We start from the raw sequence: 13935 nt of genomic DNA on the forward strand, positions 1-13935 counted from the left end.
TGTCTCTCTGTCTCTCTGTTTCTCTGTCTCTCTGTGTCTCTGTTTCTCTGTCTCTCTGTTTCTCTGTCTCTCTGTCTCTCTGTCTCTCTCTTTCTCTGTCTCTCTGTCTCTCTGTCTCTCTGTTTCTCTGTCTCTCTGTCTCTCTGTCTCTCTGTCTCTCTGTCTCTCTGTGTCTCTATTTCTCTGTCTCTCTGTCTCTCTGTCTCTCTCTTTCTCTGTCTCTCTGTCTCTCTGTCACTTTGTTTCCTTGTCTCTCTCTGTCTCTCTGTTTCTCTGTCTCTCTATCTCTCTGTCTTTCTGTCTCTCTGTCTCTCTCTGTATCTCTGTCTCTCTCTGTCTCTCTGTCTCTCTGTCTCTCTATGTCTATGTCTCTCTGTCTCTCTGTCTCTCTGTCTCTCTATCTCTCTGTCACTCTGTTTCTCTGTCTCTCTGTGTCTCTGTGTCTCTGTCTCTCTGTCTCTCTGTCACTCTGTCTCTTTGTCTCTCTCTGTCTCTCTGTTTCTCTGTCTCTCTGTCTCTCTGTCTCTCTGTTTCTCTGTCTCTCTGTCTCTCTGTCTCTCTGTCTCTTTGTCTCTCTCTGTCTCTCTGTCTCTCTTTGTCTATGTCTCTCTGTCTCTATGTCTCTCTATTTCTCTGTCTCTCTGTCTCTCTGTCTCTCTTTGTCTATGTCTCTCTGTCTCTATGTCTCTCTTTTTCTATGTCTCTCTGTCTCTATGTCTCTATGTCTCTCTGTATCTAATTCTCTCTGTCTCGCTGTCTCTGTCTCTCTGTTTCTCTGTCTCTCTGTCTCTCTGTCTCTCTGTCTCTCTGTGTCTCTGTCTCTCTGTCTCTCTGTCTCTCTGTTTCTCTGTCTCTCTGTCTCTCTGTCTCACTGTTTCTCTGTCTCTCTGTCTCTCTGTTTCTCTGTCTCTCTGTCTCTCTGTCTCTCTGTCTCTCTGTGTCTCTGTCTGTCTGTTTCTCTGTCTCTCTGTCTTTCTGTGTCTCTGTGTCTCTGTGTCTCTGTCTCTCTGTCTCTCAGTCTCTCAGTCTCTCTGTGTCTCTTTCTCTCTGTCTCTCTTTCACTTTGTCTCTTTGTCTCTCTCTGTCTCTCTGTTTCTCTGTCTCTCTATCTCTCTGTCTCTCTGTCTCTCTGTCTCTCTCTGTCTCTCTGTCTCTCTATGTCTATGTCTCTCTGTCTCTCTGTCTCTCTGTCTCTCTGTTTCTCTGTCTCTCTGTGTCTCTGTTTCTCTGTCTCTCTGTTTCTCTGTCTCTCTGTCTCTCTGTATCTCTCTTTCTCTGTCTCTCTGTCTCTCTGTCTCTCTGTTTCTCTGTCTCTCTGTCTCTCTGTCTCTCTGTCTCTCTGTCTCTCTGTGTCTCTATTTCTCTGTCTCTCTGTCTCTCTGTCTCTCTCTTTCTCTGTCTCTCTGTCTCTCTGTCTCACTGTTTCTCTGTCTCTCTGTCTCTCTGTTTCTCTGTCTCTCTGTCTCTCTGTCTCTCTGTCTCTCTGTGTCTCTGTCTGTCTGTTTCTCTGTCTCTCTGTCTTTCTGTGTCTCTGTGTCTCTGTGTCTCTGTCTCTCTGTCTCTCAGTCTCTCAGTCTCTCTGTGTCTCTTTCTCTCTGTCTCTCTTTCACTTTGTCTCTTTGTCTCTCTCTGTCTCTCTGTTTCTCTGTCTCTCTATCTCTCTGTCTCTCTGTCTCTCTGTCTCTCTCTGTCTCTCTGTCTCTCTATGTCTATGTCTCTCTGTCTCTCTGTCTCTCTGTCTCTCTATCTCTCTGTCTCTCTGTCTCTCTATGTCTATGTCTCTCTGTCTCTCTGTCTCTCTGTCTCTCTATCTCTCTGTCTCTCTGTTTCTCTGTTTCTCTGTCTCTCTGTCTCTCTGTCTGTCTCTCTGTCTCTGTCTCTCTGTCTCTCTGTCTCTCTGTCTCTCTGTTTCTCTGTCTCTCTGTCTCTCTGACTCTCTGTCTCTCTGTTTCTCTGTCTCTCTGTCTCTCTGTTTCTCTGTCTCTCTGTCTCTCTGTCTCTCTGTTTCTCTGTCTCTCTGTCTCTCTGTCTCTCTGTCTCTCTGTGTCTCTGTTTCTCTGTCTCTCTGTCTCTGTGTCTCTGTCTCTCTGTGTCTCTGTCTCTCTGTCACTCTGTCTCTTTGTCTCTCTATGTCTCTCTGTCTCTCTATTTCTATGTCTCTTTGTCTCTCTCTGTCTCTCTGTTTCTCTGTCTCTCTATCTCTCTGTCTCTCTGTCTCTTTGTCTCTCTCTGTCTCTCTGTCTCTCTTTGTCTATGTCTCTCTGTCTCTATGTCTCTCTATTTCTCTGTCTCTCTGTCTCTCTGTCTCTCTGTTTCTCTGTCTCTCTGTATCTCTGTCTCTCTGTCTCTCTGTGTCTCTGTCTGTCTGTTTCTCTGTCTCTCTGTCTTTCTGTGTCTCTGTGTCTCTGTGTCTCTGTCTCTCTGTCTCTCAGTCTCTCAGTCTCTCTGTGTCTCTTTCTCTCTGTCTCTCTGTCACTTTGTCTCTTTGTCTCTCTCTGTCTCTCTGTTTCTCTGTCTCTCTATCTCTCTGTCTCTCTGTCTCTCTGTCTCTCTCTGTCTCTCTGTCTCTCTATGTCTATGTCTCTCTGTCTCTCTGTCTCTCTGTCTCTCTATCTCTCTGTCTCTCTGTTTCTCTGTTTCTCTGTCTCTCTGTCTCTCTGTCTGTCTCTCTGTCTCTGTCTCTCTGTGTCTCTGTCTCTCTGTCTCTCTGTCTCTCTGTTTCTCTGTCTCTCTGTCTCTCTGTCTCTCTGTTTCTCTGTCTCTCTGTGTCTCTGTGTCTCTGTCTCTCTGTCTCTCTGTCACTCTGTCTCTTTGTCTCTCTCTGTCTCTCTGTTTCTCTGTCTCTCTGTCTCTCTGTCTCTCTGTTTCTCTGTCTCTCTGTCTCTCTGTCTCTCTGTCTCTTTGTCTCTCTCTGTCTCTCTGTCTCTCTTTGTCTATGTCTCTCTGTCTCTATGTCTCTCTATTTCTCTGTCTCTCTGTCTCTCTGTCTCTCTTTGTCTATGTCTCTCTGTCTCTATGTCTCTCTTTTTCTATGTCTCTCTGTCTCTATGTCTCTATGTCTCTCTGTATCTAATTCTCTCTGTCTCGCTGTCTCTGTCTCTCTGTTTCTCTGTCTCTCTGTCTCTCTGTCTCTCTGTCTCTCTGTGTCTCTGTCTCTCTGTCTCTCTGTCTCTCTGTTTCTCTGTCTCTCTGTCTCTCTGTCTCACTGTTTCTCTGTCTCTCTGTCTCTCTGTTTCTCTGTCTCTCTGTCTCTCTGTCTCTCTGTCTCTCTGTGTCTCTGTCTGTCTGTTTCTCTGTCTCTCTGTCTTTCTGTGTCTCTGTGTCTCTGTGTCTCTGTCTCTCTGTCTCTCAGTCTCTCAGTCTCTCTGTGTCTCTTTCTCTCTGTCTCTCTTTCACTTTGTCTCTTTGTCTCTCTCTGTCTCTCTGTTTCTCTGTCTCTCTATCTCTCTGTCTCTCTGTCTCTCTGTCTCTCTCTGTCTCTCTGTCTCTCTATGTCTATGTCTCTCTGTCTCTCTGTCTCTCTGTCTCTCTGTTTCTCTGTCTCTCTGTGTCTCTGTTTCTCTGTCTCTCTGTTTCTCTGTCTCTCTGTCTCTCTGTATCTCTCTTTCTCTGTCTCTCTGTCTCTCTGTCTCTCTGTTTCTCTATCTCTCTGTCTCTCTGTCTCTCTGTCTCTCTGTCTCTCTGTGTCTCTATTTCTCTGTCTCTCTGTCTCTCTGTCTCTCTCTTTCTCTGTCTCTCTGTCTCTCTGTCTCACTGTTTCTCTGTCTCTCTGTCTCTCTGTTTCTCTGTCTCTCTGTCTCTCTGTCTCTCTGTCTCTCTGTGTCTCTGTCTGTCTGTTTCTCTGTCTCTCTGTCTTTCTGTGTCTCTGTGTCTCTGTGTCTCTGTCTCTCTGTCTCTCAGTCTCTCAGTCTCTCTGTGTCTCTTTCTCTCTGTCTCTCTTTCACTTTGTCTCTTTGTCTCTCTCTGTCTCTCTGTTTCTCTGTCTCTCTATCTCTCTGTCTCTCTGTCTCTCTCTGTCTCTCTGTCTCTCTATGTCTATGTCTCTCTGTCTCTCTGTCTCTCTGTCTCTCTGTCTCTCTATCTCTCTGTCTCTCTGTCTCTCTATGTCTATGTCTCTCTGTCTCTCTGTCTCTCTGTCTCTCTATCTCTCTGTCTCTCTGTTTCTCTGTTTCTCTGTCTCTCTGTCTCTCTGTCTGTCTCTCTGTCTCTGTCTCTCTGTCTCTCTGTCTCTCTGTCTCTCTGTTTCTCTGTCTCTCTGTCTCTCTGACTCTCTGTCTCTCTGTTTCTCTGTCTCTCTGTCTCTCTGTCTCTCTGTTTCTCTGTCTCTCTGTGTCTCTGTTTCTCTGTGTCTCTGTCTCTCTGTCTCTCTGTTTCTCTGTCTCTCTGTCTCTCGGACTCTCTGTCTCTCTGTTTCTCTGTCTCTCTGTCTCTCTGTCTCTCTGTTTCTCTGTCTCTCTGTGTCTCTGTTTCTCTGTGTCTCTGTCTCTCAGTCTCTCTGTCTCTCTGTTTCTCAGTCTCTCTGTCTCTCTGTCTCTCTGTTTCTCTGTCTCTCTGTCTCTCTGTCTCTCTGTTTCTCTGTCTCTCTGTCTCTCTGTCTCTCTGTCTCTCTGTGTCTCTGTTTCTCTGTCTCTCTGTCTCTGTGTCTCTGTCTCTCTGTGTCTCTGTCTCTCTGTCACTCTGTCTCTTTGTCTCTCTCTGTCTCTCTGTCTCTCTATTTCTATGTCTCTTTGTCTCTCTCTGTCTCTCTGTTTCTCTGTCTCTCTATCTCTCTGTCTCTCTGTCTCTTTGTCTCTCTCTGTCTCTCTGTCTCTCTTTGTCTATGTCTCTCTGTCTCTATGTCTCTCTATTTCTCTGTCTCTCTGTCTCTCTGTCTCTCTGTTTCTCTGTCTCTCTGTATCTCTGTCTCTCTGTCTCTCTGTGTCTCTGTCTGTCTGTTTCTCTGTCTCTCTGTCTTTCTGTGTCTCTGTGTCTCTGTGTCTCTGTCTCTCTGTCTCTCAGTCTCTCAGTCTCTCTGTGTCTCTTTCTCTCTGTCTCTCTGTCACTTTGTCTCTTTGTCTCTCTCTGTCTCTCTGTTTCTCTGTCTCTCTATCTCTCTGTCTCTCTGTCTCTCTGTCTCTCTCTGTCTCTCTGTCTCTCTATGTCTATGTCTCTCTGTCTCTCTGTCTCTCTGTCTCTCTATCTCTCTGTCTCTCTGTTTCTCTGTTTCTCTGTCTCTCTGTCTCTCTGTCTGTCTCTCTGTCTCTGTCTCTCTGTGTCTCTGTCTCTCTGTCTCTCTGTCTCTCTGTTTCTCTGTCTCTCTGTCTCTCTGTCTCTCTGTTTCTCTGTCTCTCTGTCTCTCTGTCTCTCTGTTTCTCTGTCTCTCTGTGTCTCTGTTTCTCTGTCTCTCTGTTTCTCTGTCTCTCTGTCTCTCTGTCTCTCTGTTTCTCTGTCTCTCTGTCTCTCTGTCACTTTGTCTCTTTGTCTCTCTCTGTCTCTCTGTTTCTCTGTCTCTCTATCTCTCAGTCTCTCTGTCTCTCTGTCTCTCTCTGTCTCTCTGTCTCTCTGTCTTTCTATGTCTATGTCTCTCTGTCTCTCTGTCTCCCTGTCTCTCTGTTTCTCTGTTTCTCTGTCTCTCTGTCTCTCTGTCTGTCTCTCTGTCTCTGTCTCTCTGTGTCTCTGTCTCTCTATCTCTCTGTCTCTCTGTTTCTCTGTCTCTCTGTCTCTCTGTCTCTCTGTCTCTCTGTCTCTCTGTCTCTCTGTTTCTCTGTCTCTCTGTGTCTCTGTTTCTCTGTCTCTCTGTCTCTCTGTCACTTTGTCTCTTCGTCTCTCTCTGTCTCTCTGTTTCTCTGTCTCTCTATCTCCCTGTCTCTCTGTCTCTCTGTCTCCCTCTGTCTCACTGTCTCTCTCTGTCTCTCTGTCTCTCTGTCTCTCCATGCCTATGTCTCTCTGTCTCTCTGTCTCTCTGTCTCTCTATCTCTCTGTCTCTCTGTTTCTCTGTTTCTCTGTCTCTCTGTCACTCTGTCTGTCTCTCTGTCTCTGTCTCTCTGTGTCTCTGTCTCTCTGTCTCTCTGTTTCTCTGTCTCTCTGTCTCTCTGTCTCTCAGTCTCTCTGTTTCTCTGTCTCTCAGTCTCTCTGTCTCTCTGTTTCTCTGTTTCTCTGTCTCTCTTTTTCTCTGTCTCTCTGTCTCTCTGTCTCTCTGTTTCTCTGTCTCTCTGTCTCTCTGTCTCTCTGTCTCTCTGTTTCTCTGTCTCTCTGTCTCTCTGTCTCTCTGTTTCTCTGTCTCTCTGTCTCTCTGACTCTCTGTCTCTCTGTCTCTCTGTGTCTCTATTTCTCTGTCTCTCTGTCTATGTGTCTCTGTCTCTCTGTGTCTCTGTCTCTCTGTCACTCTGTCTCTTTGTCTCTCTCTGTCTCTCTGTCTCTCTGTCTCTCTGTCTCTCTGTCTCTCTGTGTCTCTGTCTGTCTGTTTCTCTGTCTCTCTGTCTTTCTGTGTCTCTGTGTCTCTGTGTCTCTGTCTCTCTGTCTCTCAGTCTCTCAGTCTCTCTGTGTCTCTTTCTCTCTGTCTCTCTTTCACTTTGTCTCTTTGTCTCTCTCTGTCTCTCTGTTTCTCTGTCTCTCTATCTCTCTGTCTCTCTGTCTCTCTGTCTCTCTCTGTCTCTCTGTCTCTCTATGTCTATGTCTCTCTGTCTCTCTGTCTCTCTGTCTCTCTGTCTCTCTGTCTCTCTGTCTCTCTATCTCTCTGTCTCTCTGTTTCTCTGTTTCTCTGTCTCTCTGTCTCTCTGTCTGTCTCTCTGTCTCTGTCTCTCTGTCTCTCTGTCTCTCTGTCTCTCTGTTTCTCTGTCTCTCTGTCTCTCTGACTCTCTGTCTCTCTGTTTCTCTGTCTCTCTGTCTCTCTGTCTCTCTGTTTCTCTGTCTCTCTGTGTCTCTGTTTCTCTGTGTCTCTGTCTCTCTGTCTCTCTGTTTCTCTGTCTCTCTGTCTCTCGGACTCTCTGTCTCTCTGTTTCTCTGTCTCTCTGTCTCTCTGTCTCTCTGTTTCTCTGTCTCTCTGTGTCTCTGTTTCTCTGTGTCTCTGTCTCTCAGTCTCTCTGTCTCTCTGTTTCTCAGTCTCTCTGTCTCTCTGTCTCTCTGTTTCTCTGTCTCTCTGTCTCTCTGTCTCTCTGTTTCTCTGTCTCTCTGTCTCTCTGTCTCTCTGTCTCTCTGTGTCTCTGTTTCTCTGTCTCTCTGTCTCTGTGTCTCTGTCTCTCTGTGTCTCTGTCTCTCTGTCACTCTGTCTCTTTGTCTCTCTCTGTCTCTCTGTCTCTCTATTTCTATGTCTCTTTGTCTCTCTCTGTCTCTCTGTTTCTCTGTCTCTCTATCTCTCTGTCTCTCTGTCTCTTTGTCTCTCTCTGTCTCTCTGTCTCTCTTTGTCTATGTCTCTCTGTCTCTATGTCTCTCTATTTCTCTGTCTCTCTGTCTCTCTGTCTCTCTGTTTCTCTGTCTCTCTGTATCTCTGTCTCTCTGTCTCTCTGTGTCTCTGTCTGTCTGTTTCTCTGTCTCTCTGTCTTTCTGTGTCTCTGTGTGTCTGTGTCTCTGTCTCTCTGTCTCTCAGTCTCTCAGTCTCTCTGTGTCTCTTTCTCTCTGTCTCTCTGTCACTTTGTCTCTTTGTCTCTCTCTGTCTCTCTGTTTCTCTGTCTCTCTATCTCTCTGTCTCTCTGTCTCTCTGTCTCTCTCTGTCTCTCTGTCTCTCTATGTCTATGTCTCTCTGTCTCTCTGTCTCTCTGTCTCTCTATCTCTCTGTCTCTCTGTTTCTCTGTCTCTCTGTCTCTCTGTCTGTCTCTCTGTCTCTGTCTCTCTGTGTCTCTGTCTCTCTGTCTCTCTGTCTCTCTGTTTCTCTGTCTCTCTGTCTCTCTGTCTCTCTGTTTCTCTGTCTCTCTGTCTCTCTGTCTCTCTGTTTCTCTGTCTCTCTGTGTCTCTGTTTCTCTGTCTCTCTGTTTCTCTGTCTCTCTGTCTCTCTGTCTCTCTGTTTCTCTGTCTCTCTGTCTCTCTGTCACTTTGTCTCTTTGTCTCTCTCTGTCTCTCTGTTTCTCTGTCTCTCTATCTCTCAGTCTCTCTGTCTCTCTGTCTCTCTCTGTCTCTCTGTCTCTCTGTCTTTCTATGTCTATGTCTCTCTGTCTCTCTGTCTCCCTGTCTCTCTGTTTCTCTGTTTCTCTGTCTCTCTGTCTCTCTGTCTGTCTCTCTGTCTCTGTCTCTCTGTGTCTCTGTCTCTCTGTCTCTCTGTCTCTCTGTTTCTCTGTCTCTCTGTCTCTCTGTCTCTCTGTCTCTCTGTCTCTCTGTCTCTCTGTTTCTCTGTCTCTCTGTGTCTCTGTTTCTCTGTCTCTCTGTCTCTCTGTCACTTTGTCTCTTCGTCTCTCTCTGTCTCTCTGTTTCTCTGTCTCTCTATCTCCCTGTCTCTCTGTCTCTCTGTCTCCCTCTGTCTCACTGTCTCTCTCTGTCTCTCTGTCTCTCTGTCTCTCCATGCCTATGTCTCTCTGTCTCTCTGTCTCTCTGTCTCTCTATCTCTCTGTCTCTCTGTTTCTCTGTTTCTCTGTCTCTCTGTCACTCTGTCTGTCTCTCTGTCTCTGTCTCTCTGTGTCTCTGTCTCTCTGTCTCTCTGTTTCTCTGTCTCTCTGTCTCTCTGTCTCTCTGTCTCTCTGTTTCTCTGTCTCTCAGTCTCTCTGTCTCTCTGTTTCTCTGTTTCTCTGTCTCTCTTTTTCTCTGTCTCTCTGTCTCTCTGTCTCTCTGTTTCTCTGTCTCTCTGTCTCTCTGTCTCTCTGTCTCTCTGTTTCTCTGTCTCTCTGTCTCTCTGTCTCTCTGTTTCTCTGTCTCTCTGTCTCTCTGACTCTCTGTCTCTCTGTCTCTCTGTGTCTCTATTTCTCTGTCTCTCTGTCTATGTGTCTCTGTCTCTCTGTGTCTCTGTCTCTCTGTCACTCTGTCTCTTTGTCTCTCTCTGTCTCTCTGTCTCTCTGTCTCTCTGTCTCTCTGTCTCTCTGTGTCTCTGTCTGTCTGTTTCTCTGTCTCTCTGTCTTTCTGTGTCTCTGTGTCTCTGTGTCTCTGTCTCTCTGTCTCTCAGTCTCTCAGTCTCTCTGTGTCTCTTTCTCTCTGTCTCTCTTTCACTTTGTCTCTTTGTCTCTCTCTGTCTCTCTGTTTCTCTGTCTCTCTATCTCTCTGTCTCTCTGTCTCTCTGTCTCTCTCTGTCTCTCTGTCTCTCTATGTCTATGTCTCTCTGTCTCTCTGTCTCTCTGTCTCTCTGTTTCTCTGTCTCTCTGTGTCTCTGTTTCTCTGTCTCTCTGTTTCTCTGTCTCTCTGTCTCTCTGTCTCTCTCTTTCTCTGTCTCTCTGTCTCTCTGTCTCTCTGTCTCTCTGTTTCTCTGTCTCTCTATCTCTCTGTCTCTCTGTTTCTCTGTTTTTCTGTCTCTCTGTCACTCTGTCTGTCTCTCTGTCTCTGTCTCTCTGTGTCTCTGTCTCTCTGTCTCTCTGTCTCTCTGTCTCTCTGTCTCTCTGTCTCTCTGTCTCTCTGTTTCTCTGTCTCTCGGTCTCTCTGTCTCTCTGTTTCTCTGTTTCTCTGTCTCTCTTTTTCTCTGTCTCTCTATCTCTCTGTCTCTCTGTCTCTCTGTCTCTCTCTGTCTCTCTGTCTCTCTATGTCTATGTCTCTCTGTCTCTCTGTCTCTCTGTCTCTCTGTTTCTCTGTCTCTCGGTGTCTCTGTTTCTCTGTCTCTCTGTTTCTCTGTCTCTCTGTCTCTCTGTCTCTCTCTTTCTCTGTCTCTCTGTCTCTCTGTCTCTCTGTCTCTCTGTTTCTCTGTCTCTCTATCTCTCTGTCTCTCTGTTTCTCTGTTTTTCTGTCTCTCTGTCACTCTGTCTGTCTCTCTGTCTCTGTCTCTCTGTGTCTCTGTCTCTCTGTCTCTCTGTTTCTCTGTCTCTCGGTCTCTCTGTCTCTCTGTTTCTCTGTTTCTCTGTCTCTCTTTTTCTCTGTCTCTCTGTCTCTCTGTCTCTCTGTTTCTCTGTCTCTCTGTCTCTCTGTCTCTCTGTCTCTCTGTCTCTCTGTTTCTCTGTCTCTCTGTCTCTCTGTCTCTCTGTTTCTCTGTCTCTCTGTCTCTCTGACTCTCTGTCTCTCTGTCTCTCTGTGTCTCTATTTCTCTGTCTCTCTGTGTCTCTGTCTCTCTGTCACTCTGTCTCTTTGTCTCTCTCTGTCTCTCTGTCTCTCTATTTCTCTGTCTCTTTGACTCTCTCTGTCTCTCTGTTTCTCTGTCTCTCTGTCTCTCTGTCTCTTTGTCTCTCTCTGTCTCTCTGTGTCTCTGTGTCTCTGTCTCTCTGTCTCTCAGTCTCTCAGTCTCTCTGTGTCTCTTTCTCTCTGTCTCTCTGTCACTTTGTCTCTTTGTCTCTCTTTCTCTCTGTTTCTCTGTCTCTCTATCTCTCTGTCTCTCTGTCTCTCTGTCTCTCTCTTCTCTCTGTCTCTCTGTCTCTCTATGTCTATGTCTCTCTGTCTCTCTGTCTCTCTGTCTCTCTATCTCTCTGTCTCTCTGTTTCTCTGTTTCTCTGTCTCTCTGTCTCTCTGTCTGTCTCTCCGTCTGTGTCTCTCTGTGTCTCTGTCTCTCTGTCTCTCTGTCTCTCTGTTTCTCTGTCTCTCTGTCTCTCTGTCTCTCTGTCTCTCTGTCTCTCTGTTTCTCTGTCTCTCTGTCTCTCTGTCTCTCTGTTTCTCTGTCTCTCTGTCTCTCTGTCTCTCTGTTTCTCTGTCTCTCTGTGTCTCTGTTTCTCTGTCTCTCTGTTTCTCTGTCTCTCTGTCTCTCTGTCTCTCTCTTTCTCTGTCTCTCTGTCTCTCTGTCTCTCTGTTTCTCTGTCTCTCTGTCTCTCTGTCTCTCTGTCTCTCTGTCTCTCTGTGTCTCTATTTCTCTGTCTCTCTGTCTCTCTGTCTCTCTCTTTCTCTGTCTCTCTGTCTCTCTGTCACTTTGTTTCCTTGTCTCTCTCTGTCTCTCTGTTTCTCTGTCTCTCTATCTCTCTGTCTTTCTGTCTCTCTGTCTCTCTCTGTATCTCTGTCTCTCTCTGTCTCTCTGTCTCTCTGTCTCTCTATGTCTATGTCTCTCTGTCTCTCTGTCTCTCTGTCTCTCTATCTCTCTGTCACTCTGTTTCTCTGTCTCTCTGTGTCTCTGTGTCTCTGTCTCTCTGTCTCTCTGTCACTCTGTCTCTTTGTCTCTCTCTGTCTCTCTGTTTCTCTGTCTCTCTGTCTCTCTGTCTCTCTGTTTCTCTGTCTCTCTGTCTCTCTGTCTCTCTGTCTCTTTGTCTCTCTCTGTCTCTCTGTCTCTCTTTGTCTATGTCTCTCTGTCTCTATGTCTCTCTATTTCTCTGTCTCTCTGTCTCTCTGTCTCTCTTTGTCTATGTCTCTCTGTCTCTATGTCTCTCTTTGTCTATGTCTCTCTGTCTCTATGTCTCTATGTCTCTCTGTATCTAATTCTCTCTGTCTCGCTGTCTCTGTCTCTCTGTTTCTCTGTCTCTCTGTCTCTCTGTCTCTCTGTCTCTCTGTGTCTCTGTCTCTCTGTCTCTCTGTCTCTCTGTTTCTCTGTCTCTCTGTCTCTCTGTCTCACTGTTTCTCTGTCTCTCTGTCTCTCTGTTTCTCTGTCTCTCTGTCTCTCTGTCTCTCTGTCTCTCTGTGTCTCTGTCTGTCTGTTTCTCTGTCTCTCTGTCTTTCTGTGTCTCTGTGTCTCTGTGTCTCTGTCTCTCTGTCTCTCAGTCTCTCAGTCTCTCTGTGTCTCTTTCTCTCTGTCTCTCTTTCACTTTGTCTCTTTGTCTCTCTCTGTCTCTCTGTTTCTCTGTCTCTCTATCTCTCTGTCTCTCTGTCTCTCTGTCTCTCTCTGTCTCTCTGTCTCTCTATGTCTATGTCTCTCTGTCTCTCTGTCTCTCTGTCTCTCTGTTTCTCTGTCTCTCTGTGTCTCTGTTTCTCTGTCTCTCTGTTTCTCTGTCTCTCTGTCTCTCTGTATCTCTCTTTCTCTGTCTCTCTGTCTCTCTGTCTCTCTGTTTCTCTGTCTCTCTGTCTCTCTGTCTCTCTGTCTCTCTGTCTCTCTGTGTCTCTATTTCTCTGTCTCTCTGTCTCTCTGTCTCTCTCTTTCTCTGTCTCTCTGTCTCTCTGTCTCACTGTTTCTCTGTCTCTCTGTCTCTCTGTTTCTCTGTCTCTCTGTCTCTCTGTCTCTCTGTCTCTCTGTGTCTCTGTCTGTCTGTTTCTCTGTCTCTCTGTCTTTCTGTGTCTCTGTGTCTCTGTGTCTCTGTCTCTCTGTCTCTCAGTCTCTCAGTCTCTCTGTGTCTCTTTCTCTCTGTCTCTCTTTCACTTTGTCTCTTTGTCTCTCTCTGTCTCTCTGTTTCTCTGTCTCTCTATCTCTCTGTCTCTCTGTCTCTCTGTCTCTCTCTGTCTCTCTGTCTCTCTATGTCTATGTCTCTCTGTCTCTCTGTCTCTCTGTCTCTCTATCTCTCTGTCTCTCTGTCTCTCTATGTCTATGTCTCTCTGTCTCTCTGTCTCTCTGTCTCTCTATCTCTCTGTCTCTCTGTTTCTCTGTTTCTCTGTCTCTCTGTCTCTCTGTCTGTCTCTCTGTCTCTGTCTCTCTGTCTCTCTGTCTCTCTGTCTCTCTGTTTCTCTGTCTCTCTGTCTCTCTGACTCTCTGTCTCTCTGTTTCTCTGTCTCTCTGTCTCTCTGTCTCTCTGTTTCTCTGTCTCTCTGTGTCTCTGTTTCTCTGTGTCTCTGTCTCTCTGTCTCTCTGTTTCTCTGTCTCTCTGTCTCTCGGACTCTCTGTCTCTCTGTTTCTCTGTCTCTCTGTCTCTCTGTCTCTCTGTTTCTCTGTCTCTCTGTGTCTCTGTTTCTCTGTGTCTCTGTCTCTCAGTCTCTCTGTCTCTCTGTTTCTAAGTCTCTCTGTCTCTCTGTCTCTCTGTTTCTCTGTCTCTCTGTCTCTCTGTCTCTCTGTTTCTCTGTCTCTCTGTCTCTCTGTCTCTCTGTCTCTCTGTGTCTCTGTTTCTCTGTCTCTCTGTCTCTGTGTCTCTGTCTCTCTGTGTCTCTGTCTCTCTGTCACTCTGTCTCTTTGTCTCTCTCTGTCTCTCTGTCTCTCTATTTCTATGTCTCTTTGTCTCTCTCTGTCTCTCTGTTTCTCTGTCTCTCTATCTCTCTGTCTCTCTGTCTCTTTGTCTCTCTCTGTCTCTCTGTCTCTCTTTGTCTATGTCTCTCTGTCTCTATGTCTCTCTATTTCTCTGTCTCTCTGTCTCTCTGTCTCTCTGTTTCTCTGTCTCTCTGTATCTCTGTCTCTCTGTCTCTCTGTGTCTCTGTCTGTCTGTTTCTCTGTCTCTCTGTCTTTCTGTGTCTCTGTGTCTCTGTGTCTCTGTCTCTCTGTCTCTCAGTCTCTCAGTCTCTCTGTGTCTCTTTCTCTCTGTCTCTCTGTCACTTTGTCTCTTTGTCTCTCTCTGTCTCTCTGTTTCTCTGTCTCTCTATCTCTCTGTCTCTCTGTCTCTCTGTCTCTCTCTGTCTCTCTGTCTCTCTATGTCTATGTCTCTCTGTCTCTCTGTCTCTCTGTCTCTCTATCTCTCTGTCTCTCTGTTTCTCTGTTTCTCTGTCTCTCTGTCTCTCTGTCTGTCTCTCTGTCTCTGTCTCTCTGTGTCTCTGTCTCTCTGTCTCTCTGTCTCTCTGTTTCTCTGTGTCTCTGTCTCTCTGTCTCTCTGTCTCTCTGTTTCTCTGTCTCTCTGTCTCTCTGTCTCTCTGTTTCTCTGTCTCTCTGTGTCTCTGTTTCTCTGTCTCTCTGTTTCTCTGTCTCTCTGTCTCTCTGTCTCTCTGTTTCTCTGTCTCTCTGTCTCTCTGTCACTTTGTCTCTTTGTCTCTCTCTGTCTCTCTGTTTCTCTGTCTCTCTATCTCTCAGTCTCTCTGTCTCTCTGTCTCTCTCTGTCTCTCTGTCTCTCTGTCTTTCTATGTCTATGTCTC

The sequence above is a fragment of the Salmo salar genome, unplaced genomic scaffold, assembly GCF_965601325.2.
Source record: "Salmo salar unplaced genomic scaffold, fSalSal1 ptg000271l, whole genome shotgun sequence".
NCBI classification, from domain to species: domain Eukaryota; kingdom Metazoa; phylum Chordata; class Actinopteri; order Salmoniformes; family Salmonidae; genus Salmo; species Salmo salar.